The 12,387-nt window shown below is 47.3% G+C and overlaps 1 long non-coding RNA gene across 1 annotated transcript in view; it reads right to left on the bottom strand.

Annotated features, from left to right (window-relative positions):
• LOC134943938 (uncharacterized) overlaps positions 1-2,596 on the bottom strand; it is a 33,719-nt gene extending 31,123 nt beyond the window's left edge. Inside the window, exon 1 of the long non-coding RNA XR_010181834.1 lies at positions 2,423-2,596. This is a non-coding gene — a long non-coding RNA (uncharacterized LOC134943938). The remainder of the gene's footprint in view (positions 1-2,422) is intronic.
• Between the last annotated feature and the right edge of the window lie 9,791 nt (positions 2,597-12,387).

The raw sequence follows: 12,387 nt of genomic DNA, 5'->3' as shown, positions 1-12,387 counted from the left end.
GGGAACGTCTTGAAACTCTAGTTTGTATCCCTAGGATACTATTTGCAACATCCAGGGGTCCAGGCCAGACAGAATCCAATCCTTGCTGTAGAGTTTGAGACGTACCCCCACCCGAGCGGCCTCCTGCAAGGGAGTTCCAGCGTCATGCTGGGGATTTGGCAGAATTAGGGGTAGACTTTTGCTCTTGGGAACCTGGAGCCGGTGTGGGCTTCTTTCCATTTCCCCTTCCTGCAAAGAAGGGGGAACCTCTCGTCTTTTTGTATGCCGAAAGGACTGCATTTGCGGGTGATAGGTCTTTTTTGCCGGTGCAGAGGGCAAAAATGTTGACTTACCTGTGGTAGCCGCCGAGACTAACGCATCCAGGCCATCGCCAAATAAGGCTTCACCTTTATATGGGAGAGCCTCCGTGTTTCTTTTGGAATCTGCATCCGCGTTCAACTGGCGAATCCATAACGCCCGCCTAGCCGATACTGCCATGGTAGCGGCTTGTGAACTCAAGAGTCCAATATCCTTCATTGCTTCCAGCATGTAGGCGGCAACGTCCTTGATATTCCCTAACTTAAGGAGTATCTCATCTTTATCAATCGTGTCAATTTCTGATGACACGCTTTCTGACCATTTTTCAACAGCGCGACTCACCCATGCGCAGGCAATAGTGGGCCTGAGCAGTGTACCATTGGTAACATAAATGGATTTCAATGTCGTTTCCATTTTGCGGTCTGCCGGCTCTTTAAGAGAAGCCGTGCCAGGAGCAGGGAGAATTACCTTCTTTGTCAACCTGGAAAGTGCACTGTCTAACACAGGGGGCAACTCCCATTTTTTCCTGTCTTCAACCGGGAAAGGATAAGCTATGTGAATCCTTTTGGGAATACGAAATTTTTTATCAGGATTCACCCACATCCCTTCAAACAGAGCATTTAGTTCATGTGAAGGAGGGAACGTGACTTTGGATTTCTTTTCCTTACATAAATAAGCTTTCTCCTGGGGTACAGGAGTGCTTTCTGTAACCTCCAACACGTCCCTTATAGCCACAATCATATATTGTATACTTTTTGCCAATTTATGATCTATTTCTCTGGATTCACTATTGTCGACACAAGAATCAGAATCCGTGTTGGTATCAGTGTTTACAACATTTGCAAATGGTCTCTTATGTGACCCAGAGGGGCCGCCCGCATAAGGGATAACAGCATCCTGAAAAATCACATCTTACACAGATTTTCTCCACCATGCAGCCTTAGATTCAGACTTATCCAATCTACGGTTAATCAGATGCATACTGTCACGTAGCTCTTTCACCCATGCAGGCTCTTGGTGTGCCAGTAGTGCCACCACATTACAACTCTGTGTCCCTAAAATGGCTTCCTCTGGGGAGGAACTCCCTGCCTCAGACATGCCTCACACGTGTACACCACACTCACAGACACACTGGGACTTATTTTGGGGACAGACCCACAGTAAAATCTGTCAGGGGGACACAGGATAGGAGCAGCCAGTTCACAAACCCAGCGCCAGTATTGCCTGTGAACACAGTATGTCCACAGCCCAAAAGCACTTTTAAATAGTAATATACACTATCAAATGCACCACAATCGCTTTGTGCCCCCCCTTAATAGCACCCTGTACTTGTCAGAAGTGGAGGAGAGGACCAGCGTGTTCTCTGCAGCCTGGTGAGAGAGAGAAAATGGTGCGGAGTAGTGTGCTGGCTGCCTGAGGAAGAAGCTCTGCCCTTTTTACCTCAGAAACTTTTCATAATATTTATACTGGCGGTGGTAGGGCTGTGCCTGGGCATCTTATGCCCCCTTTTAGCCAGTTTGAGGTATTTTTCTTGCTGCCCAGGGCGCCCCCCCCCCCCCCCCGCACCCTGCAGTGCTTGTGTGTGGGCAGCAATGGCGCGCTGCGCTCTCGCCAGCCGCGCCGCACCTCAGCCGTCACTTACTTGACTGAAGTTCATTCTTCTCATACTCACCTGTCTTCTGACTTCTGGCTCTGTGAGGGGGGTGACGGCGTGTTGTGGGAGTGAGCATCTAGACACGGCTAGCGTTCAGTTCCCTTCAGAAGCTAATGGTGTCCTGTCAGCCAGAAGCAGAGTCATGAAACTCTGAGGAAGTTGGTTCTGCTTCTGCCCCCTCAGTCCCACGAAGCAGGGAGACTGTTGCCAGCAGATCTCCCTGAAAATGAAAAACCTAACATAAGTCTTTTCAGAGAAACTCAGTAGAGCTCCTCAGAGTGCATCCAGTCTGCCTGGGCACATTTCTAAAACAGGGATCTGGAGGAGGGGTATAGAGGGAGGGGCCAGTTCACACCCAATGAAAAGTCTTTAGAGTGCCCATGTCTCCTGCGGATCCATTCTATACCCCATGGTCTTGATGTCGTCCCCAGCATCCTCTAGGACGTATGAGAAAAGACGCCGTGAACTCACCGTGTCTCATTTTCTCTCCTTCACAAATTAATAATCCCCATGGTATTGCTGACTGCTGACTGCTGTACTGCGGTCGGTGTCACCTTTCTGCAGGGTTGCCTGCCTTTGTTTATCTACGTACAGGGCAGTGTTGGTATAAACTGGAGCCGGGTGAGGCCAGGACTGTTCAGATATCGTTACATAGTGGAAGGTGATAAAGCACCAGCCAATCAGCTTCTAACTGTCATGTTTCAAACCCAGCCTGTGACATGGCAGTTAGGAGCTGATTGGCTGGTACTTTATCTCCTTCCAAGGCTTAGTAAATAGACCCCCAAAACACTGTATACTATTATTACTAATACCCCTTTTCCACTAGAGTAGCACGGGTCGCAGCCGTGTCGCCTGACACGGCTGCGACCCGTGCTACAGCCCCCTGCAGACAGCGCTCACCAACCCGGCAATTGCCGGCTTGGTGACACGCTAGTGACGCGGCAGGGGTGGCGCTGGGAGATCACATGATCTCCCAGCGCCGCCCTCCCTATGCATTGTGAATGGGAGCCGTGTCGCCTCGACACGGCTCCCGTTCACACTAGACAGCTAGCCGGGTTGAACACGTGTTCAACCCGGCTAGCTACCAGGGTAGGATTCCCGGATCACTTGATCCGGGAATTTCCCGGGGGACCCGTTTCCACTAGGGAAAAACACGGGTAAATGCGCGCCCCCGCGCATTTACCCGTGTTTTAAGGAGCTAGTGGAAAAGGGGTATAAGCAATATTAACTCCTGCAATTGGCAAGTCTTATTAGAAATATTGGATCAGACCCAGCTGTGACCCGCAAAACTGCCTCTGCTGTATGTATGTGATGGGTCCACTTTAAAGACATGGGGGTAATTCAGACCTGATCGCTAGGCTGCGTTTTCGTACAGCGCTGCGATCAGATCTAAACTGCACATGTGTATGCACCGCAATGCGCAGGCGCGTCGTACGGGTGCAAAGCGAATCGCCGCTCAACGATGGGTTTGTGCGAAGGATCCGTTCGCACGGGCGATCGCAAGGAGATTGACAGGAAGAGGGCGTTTGTGGGTGGCAACTGACCGTTTTCTGGGAGTGGTTGGAAAAACGCAGGAGTGTCCAAGCGTTTGCAGGGAGGGATCCTAGCGTCAATTCCGGTCCCGGACAGGCTGAGGTGATCGCAGCGGCTGAGTAAGTCCTGGGCTGCGCAGACACTGCATAAGTTCTGTTTGTACAGCTCTGCTACACATGCGTTCACACACTTGCACAGCGAAAATACACTCCCCCCATAGGCTGCGACTATGCGAACGCAGGACTGCAAAAAACTCGTAGCGAGCGATCAGGTCTGAATTAGGCCCATGATACAGTTATTTGATGGCGTTACACTAGAAATAAGATAAATTCAGGCCCAGGTGCCTCTGCAGATGCCCTTGAGGTATTACAGATACTGGGAGAGATTTACTAAGCAGTGATAAATGGGCCAGAGGGGATCTACGGCCCCTCATTCCGAGTTGATCGCTTGCTGCCGTTTTTCGCAGCATAGCGATCAGGCTAAAAATCGGCTGTTGTGTTTGTGTGCATGCGTATGGGCCGCAGGGCGCACGCGCCAAGTAATTTCACACAAAACTAAGCAATTTTACACAGGGGCGAGCGACGCTTTTCATTCACACTGCTGATTGATTGGTGAGTGATTGAGAGGAAGTGGGTGTTTCTGGGTGGTAACTGAGCGTTTTCCAGGAGTGTGCTAAAAAAAATGCAGGCGTGTCAGGCTAAAACGCAGGAGTGGCTGGAGAAACGGGGGAGTGGCTGGCCGAACGCAGGGCGTGTTTGTGACGTCAAACCAGGAACTAAACGGACTGAGGTGATCGCAGTCTAGGAGTAGGTCTGGAGCTACTCAGAAACTGCAGGAAAAGATTTTCGTGCAGTTCTGCTAATCTTTCGTTCGCACTTCTGCTAAGCTAAGATAGACTCCCAGAGGGCGGCGGCCTAGCGTGTGCAATGCTGCTAAAAGCAGCTAGCGAGCGAACAACTCGGAATGAGGGCCTACATACACAGGCGGTTCCTCTCTAAGTATTGGCTGCGCTTTCCTAGCCTCTCTGGGCCAAACCTCCCGCAGACACATTTTCCAGCACTAGGAACAGATTCTGCTGTTGTGACATGACTTGAAATTATTCTTCCTTAAAGTGGAAAGTAAAGAAAAACAAATAGCTTGTATGAGGACGTCCTGAGCTCTGTTTTGTCTTCACCAAGTATTATACATTCCATCATGGCTCAGTGACAGACCGCCCCCCCCCCCTCTCCACCAGGCGCACATTTTATGTTTTGTCCCCAAAAAGGGGTGTGGTCTAAAAAAAGGGGTGTAGTCAATAGTAATAATGCCCACAGTAGTAGCACCCGTAATACACATAATGCCCACAGCAGTAGCGCCCCTTATACAATGCCCACTGTACTGGTAGTGCCCCTTATATAGAGCCCATAGTACAGGGTTGCCTACCCTCCCGCATTCAGCGGGAGGCTCCCGTTTTTTGAATAAGCCTCCCGCTGCCCCGCTAAACCTCTGCATCCTCCCGTTTGTTTGTTTTTTGCGCTGCCGCTGAAACTGTGGATTGCGCATGCGCGAGTCCAGAATGGAGGGTGCGGGACCCGCATGGGTTGTCATGATGAGGACTCGTGAGTGAAGGGAGAGAGGCATGACGATAGTACGTCATGTGCTCCGGGACCCTCTCACTTGCACCAGCCGTAAGCCCCTACCCCAGCCTACTGCTTCCCCCACCCACCTCTATCTATCACATTACCACCTGACCAGGAAGCAAGCCAAGTAGATGACAGGAGCTACAGCAGGGTTGCGGGTAACTGCACAGTGCAGTGCCGAGGTCGGGACGTCCACCTCACAAAACCGATCTTCCTGGATGCCTTCCCTGCTGCCCTACCTTCCACTCATTACAATTACGGGAGGGGGAGAAGCACAGGAGCTGGCGGTGGACTGCATTCTAAGGTACAGTCTCACGGTCACACTGCCTGCACTGCTGAAAGAGGACTCCAGCCCACACGCAGCAAGATGACAGTAATCAGTCTCTTTCACAGACCTCAATCTCTGGTTATTGCTGCCCAACACCCCCCACCAGAGCCGGCCATAGGCATAGGCAAACTAGGCAATTGCCTAGGGCATCTGGTATGCCTAGGGGCACCAGCAGCTTCTGCTGATTAAAATGATATGCGGCATGCCTATATTCTGTGTGTAGCATTTCATATGCAGATACAGCCACAGTCTCACACAGTATATAGGCATGCTGCATATAATTTTAATTAGCAGAAGCTGCTTGTGCATCCTAGCCACACAGTAATAAAAATAAAATGCATTTTCATAAAAAAGGCGCCGACATAAGCAGAGCTGCCAGCGGACTCACGCCAGGCATCTCCTGCTGCATGGCGTATTGAGGCAAGAAGTATGAGGACACATCTGTATCCAAGCAGAGGCAGAGGTCACAGTGTTAGCAGCCGTGTGAGTGCTGCGTGCAGGTGGGTTGGTTGTGCAGTAGTGTTTGGCATATGTGTAAGGGGCATTAAGTGTGTCATGTGTTTAACTGCATTAATAATGTGCAGCAAATGTGTGTGGGGCACTATGTGTGTCATTATGTGCATAAGGGCATTAATGATGTGCACCATACAGTATGTGTAAGGGGCACTACGTGTGTCATTATGTGTATAAGGGCATTAATAATGTGTGGCATATGTGTAAGGGACATTATGTGTAAAAGGGCATTAATACAGGTTGGCATAATGTGCAAGGTGCATTATGTTTATAAGGACATCAATAATGTGTGTCATATGTGTAAGGGACATTACTGTGTGGTATTATGTGTATAAATGCATTACTAATGTGTGTCATTATGTGTATAAGGTGCTCTACTGTCTGGTGTTATATATAGAAAGGGCACTACTGTGTGGTCTAATATGAATAAAGAGCAATTGGCATGGTGTAATGTGAATAAGGGTCAACTCAGTGTGATGTAACGTGAATAAGGGGCACTACTGTGAGGAGTAACGTATATGAGGTAAAGTGGTACTACTGTGCAATGTAATGTGAATAAGGGACACTATTGCATGATAAAATGTGAATAAAGTTGTACTACTGTGTGGAGTAATTTGAATTGAGGGTACTATTGTGGGGCCATTCCTCTTCCCAGCAAAAACACACCCCTTTTTGGGCTGTGCGCCAAATGGGCGCACTGTTTCTATTTAAAAAAAAATAGGGGGTAGTAACACCAAAATAAGGACTGCTATGGGTGAGGGGGTGATGGTGCTGGGGAAGGGGTGCAGGGTCAGAGGCGGAACTAGCGGTGGTGCTACGGGGCACCAGCCAAAATCTTGCCTAGGGCATCATATTGGTTAGGGCCAGCTCTGCCCCCCACCACTCCTCCTCCTCTCCCTCGCCCTCCTCACCCTTCAACTTTCCCTTTCACTCACAGTCAATTGACTTGTCCCTGTCTGTTCAACCTCCCTCACCCCATATCACTGCCTTTTGCCCTGTGTATGGTCTCTTGGTAATTACTACACACCCTGGCAGGGTGTCATTTAGATTTGGTGCAGCTGCAGCTCTGGTTTGTCCTGCAGGAGAATGTATTTTGCATAAAATCCCATCAGTGGAGACAGACACTTAACTCCCTGCTAGACATTGCCGTGGACAATGGTAGACACAATTAAATTGCCCACAGACTGTCCAGCTTGGGGCAGTACAGATGTTGTAAGGGTAGTACAGGCTGTGTAACGGTTGGCATTACTCACAGCACTAAGGTCATGGATTTGATTCCAACCATGGCCCTAACTATGTTGAGTTTGTATGTTCTCCCCATACTTGCGTGGATATCCTTTGGTTACTATGGTTTCCTCCCACAATCCAACACTATATTGGTAGGTTAATTGACTCCCCAGTGTGTGCGTGTACATGGGCAGACCAGATAGGCCAAGTGGTTCTTATCTGCCGTCACTTTCTATGTTTCTATGTGTGTGTTTGTGTAGGCTGTATGTTTAGGGTGGCACTGACCCCTGTGGGTGTGTGTAGGGTGGCACTGACCCCTCTGTGCCCTAACAGTGAAGGTTATAACAATAAGTGACAATAGACCCGCCCACAGGTGGAGCTAGACACGCCCTTTAGGCGGAGCCTGACCCACTCCCTCAGCGGTGCATCGTGAAAACTCTTGTACCATCCAGAATCTCCTTGAAACTAGTTTTCTAAAGTAGGCAAGTATGCCATAGTAGTGGTGCCCCTGTTGCAATGCCCCCAGTAGTAGTGCCCCTTATGTCCCCAGGAGTGATGCCCCTTATGAAGGCCTCCTTTACAATGCCCTCATTAGAAGGGCCCCCAGTAGTAATGCCCTTAATTGTAATGCCCGTGTAGTATTGCCCCCCAGTAGTAATGTCGCCTGTAGTAATGCCCCCAGTCATTTAGCCCCAGTAGTTATGCCCCTGTAGTTATACCTCCTGTAGTTTAGCCCCCAGTGGTTATGCCCCCAGTAGTTTAGCCCTCATGTAGTTTTCCCCATGTAGTTTGGCCCCCCCTGTAGTTTTTTAGCCCCTGCAGTTATGCCCCCAGTAGTTTAGCCCCCTTGTAGTAATGCCCCCCTGTAGATTGCCCCCCCCTGTAGTTTAGCCCCCCTGTAGTTTGCCCCCAAGTAGTAATGCCCCTGTAGTTATGCCATCAATAGTAATACACCTTTGTAGTTTGCCCCCAGTAAAAGCACTCACACACAAAAAAACAACACACCATACTCACCGAGCCCCGCTCCCACGTCCGACCGCTGCAGTCTTCCTGGCGTCCGCTCCTCTGCACTATGGGAGAGATGTCATGACGTCTCTCCCATAGCGCACACTGACAGAGCCAGGAGCCGGAAGCCAGAGCTCAGTAGTGAGCTCCTGCCACCGGCTTCCACTATGGAAAGAAAGCTGGGCGCCTGCTGGTAACACAATCTTAGCGGGCACCCAGCATCTTCCTGTGCGGCGCCGGGCACACATCGGGTTAGGTGAGCCGGAGGAGGCGGAACGAAGTGGAACTGACGGAACGCAGTTCCGCTTTCCGGCTCACTTTTACCCCTGGTTGTGTATGATGGTCACTGTGGGTTGTGTATGATGTAGGATAAAAAATGGGCAGACTAGATGGGCCAAGTGGTTCTTATTTGCCATCACATTCTATGTTACTCTGCTTTATACACCAAGACTCTGCAGTTTAAAAAAAAAATGTATGTATGTATATATATATATATATATATATATATAAAATTACACTCTGTGTAATTTCGCAATAAATATTTTCCTGAAATTTGATATGGAGTTGTGCGTTAGAACTGCATTGTAGGGACTAATATTATGCGGGATGATTGATTTAACATACATTCTGTAGAATGTCTATTTTTACTATGGAAGTTAATGTATTTGTGGTATTAATTATACTTATATCTTTATTTGTACAAATGGAGCCTTATTTCTTTAATGTATGAGTAGCATATTAAGCGGCACATTTTCACCTCCACTATTTGGAGAGGTTCCCCTACGGTAAAAAAGTCAAATAAGACGTAACTGTTTCTATATTACCAGCCAGGTAATACATTATATTTCTATAATCACTGTTTTAAATTCATTTAGAATAGTTTCACACATTATCAACAGTAACTTAGCCACATCTAAGGCTCCTTCGGTTAACTGGTTTCTGTGCACTGTAAATAGATTATAAACACGTTTAGTTTCGTTATTTTACTTCACTAATAGGCCCTACACACTGGCCGATTTTCTGAAAGATATGAACGATCTCGTTCATAAATGAACGAGAACTCGTTCATATCTTTCAGTGTGGAGGCTCCATAGATGAACGATGCGCGGCCCCGCGCTCGTTCATCGCTGGTCTCCCGTCGGCTGTGCATGCAGGCCAATATGGACGATCTCGTCCATATTTGCCTGCACTTTAATGCAGCCGCGTGACGGGGGGAGTGAAGAAACTTCACTCCCCCCGTCACTGCCCCCCCGCCGCCGGGTCGCTCGTCGGCCGTATCCGCCGTCGGGCAGCTCGGCGGCGGGTCGGCCAGTGAGTAGGGCCCTTTTGCCTTCCGTTTTCCTATTGGCTCATTAACAGCAGGTGATTGCATTTACTAAGGAAGTACATAGGCGGCTTTGCACAGCGCTGGTTGTTATGGCGCTGGAGCGCAAGCCGCCCCACTTCCGCACCACGTGACTGGTTCACGTGATGCGGACGGACGGGGAAGGTTCCCTAGGCAACCCTTGGAGCCGGGACTGCGGCACTAATGACGAGCAGAGAAACGCTCGTTCACAACTTAACTTGATTAGGTGATAAGTTTGGTTAATTAGCTCACGGCTGTATGTAGTCTTTTTGCAGGGTCCTTGGCCCGCCCCTCACTACTTTCATTGGTCGGGTACAATGTCACTCTGAACTATTCAGGTGTACACTATATTATTATTGCACTAGTGGCACACAGACCATTTATGGTTCATATATCACACTTCAGTAAAAATGACTCAAATACTAATTCAGTTTCACATATTTAATTGATTAATTAATTGATTAATTAACTGGCATTTAGAGGAGATTAACACAGGTTTTATGCCCATTAGTCCAATTAGGGAAATTATGTCATAAGACTTCCCCTATAAAAGTTTGAGTTTAGCTCCCATGGTTCATTGCAAGGACACTGGAGTACCACTGGCTGTCTGTTTGGAAAGTAAGGATTTTCTCCATACCTTTTAGAAGAGGGCTTCATTTAATTTATGATATGTACATTTTCTTGGTTAGACTGATTGGCACTTAATTCTTTAATGTTTCAACCTCTTAGGGGCCCTACACACTCGGCGATGCGCCGCCGAGGTGCCCGACGGCCGATACGGCCGACGAGCAACCCGGCGGCGGGGGGGCAGTGACGGGGGGAGTGAAGTTTCTTCACTCCCCCCGTCACACGGCTCCATAGACGTGCAGGCAAATATGGACGAGATCGTCCATATTGGCCTGCATGCACAGCCAACGGGAGATCAGCGATGAACGAGCGCGGGGCCGCGCATCGTTCATCTCTGGAGCCTCCACACTGAAAGATATGAACGAGTTCTCGTTCATTTATGAACGAGATCGTTCATATCTTTCAGAATATCGGCCAGTGTGTAGGGCCTATAAGTCTTTAATTTAGACTTACATAGTGCCAAGTGTTATGTACAAAAGGAGTGACATTTAAGGTTGATTTTTGAACATGCATTATGTCTTATCTATGAAGTCTAATCAGTATGAATTGGATTCCTTATAAGTTTGTTAGCATGTGAGCAATGAATGATGTCTCAGTTTTTAAACTTTCACAGAGGACAGGTGATACAGTTTGTAGTTCAGTATTGCCACCATACTTAAAATCATTGGTTATTATCTAATTGACCCTTAAGGGGGGTACTCACGGAGCGATATTCTAAGCAATCTGACTAGATTGCTTAGAATATCGGCATGATCGCTCCGTGTGTAGCCCCCTCGGCATGCAGGCCAATCTAGTGGGTCGCTCACTTCACCCGCTGGGTGAAATGAGCGCCCCCCCCCCCCCGTCTCCCCCCGCACGCTCAGCACAGATCGCGCTGTGCTGAGCGGCAGGAGAGGTGTGTGCTGAGCGGTTCGCTCAGCACACACCTCTCCTGCATCGGCCCGTGGGTATTGGGCTTTAGGTTTTTTCCTGTGTGAATCTGTATGGACATCTTACCCGTATCTATATTTCATGCTTGCATTTGACCCATGAGGTATGTTATGACGCTTTAAGAATCCTATCTGTAATAACCTTAAAAACATTCAAACACCTATATAATTGTAGAGCTTGATTATTGCAGTTTCCTGCTATCATTAGGGTTATTTATAGTGTATTTCTGTCTGGAGACTCTGTATACAATAAGTCAGTTTATACTGACTAATTAGACAGTTATATTGCAATCCATGTATTTCCCTAATGGAGGACAATAGTGAGGGGGTTGATAACCAATCACTCTCTCTCTCTCTCTCTCTCTCTCTCTCTCTCTCTCTATTGATTTGTTAGGTCCATTTTTGACAGGATCTTGCTGTTTTCACCTTCCTTTTGAAAGTTATAAACATAGGAAGTAGCTGAATTCTGATCAGTTGAATATGAGGTATGTGACGCTTCAATCTTATGAACAACACAATAGTTGATAATTGATTCTTATTACTATCAAAGAATGATTTATCTTCTAATTAGACGGGCTTGAAGCCTCGGCAGCCTCTTTTGTGATGCTCTGAAGTTATTCTTTGAAAAATCCTGATTGTCCACTTTGATTACATTTTGATAGATGTTAATACCAAAAGGTATGTAAAATACCCAATGATAATGAGTTTTATCGCTACCACCTACTTTAGCTCTCATATTTTGTCATTAGCCCAATTATTGTCTTTTTGCTCTGTTTCACCATGTCTCGCACATCCTATTGTTCATGGACTGTTCTTTGTACAATATTATTATTATATTATTTTATTGTATTGTATAAATATTGATTAGTTGTCTTGTAATCCTTAGACATACCCCTGATGAAGTCTAGTCACTAGACGAAACGCGTTGGGTTGTTATATTTGATGTTATCTTTGAATATCATATGAGGAAGAATAAAGATACTGCACTAAGTTGCCGATATTCCTCTACCAACTTCAATGATGGAGTATTCGAAGAGAAATTACATCATTTTGTCTGTGTAATATGATGGACATGCTTCTTTGCTTCTGTACATTTATAAAAAAATTATGAAAGAACAGTTCATGTTTATGTTTTAAAATTAATGATAATTGTGAAACCCACAGGGTTCCCTGTATTTATAGGTTAAAATAACCTTCGGGCGCCAATTTCCTTTTTTCTTTTCATATTTTCTGTATCTAGTCCCTCCTAACAAGGGACTTAGTGAAATAGGCAGCCCCTTCCAAGGAACACAGTATCTTATTGTATCCAA

Source organism: Pseudophryne corroboree, chromosome 7, assembly GCF_028390025.1.
Source record: "Pseudophryne corroboree isolate aPseCor3 chromosome 7, aPseCor3.hap2, whole genome shotgun sequence".
In the NCBI taxonomy this organism is placed as follows: Eukaryota; Metazoa; Chordata; class Amphibia; order Anura; family Myobatrachidae; genus Pseudophryne; species Pseudophryne corroboree.
This window is presented reverse-complemented; position numbering and strand designations above follow the sequence as displayed.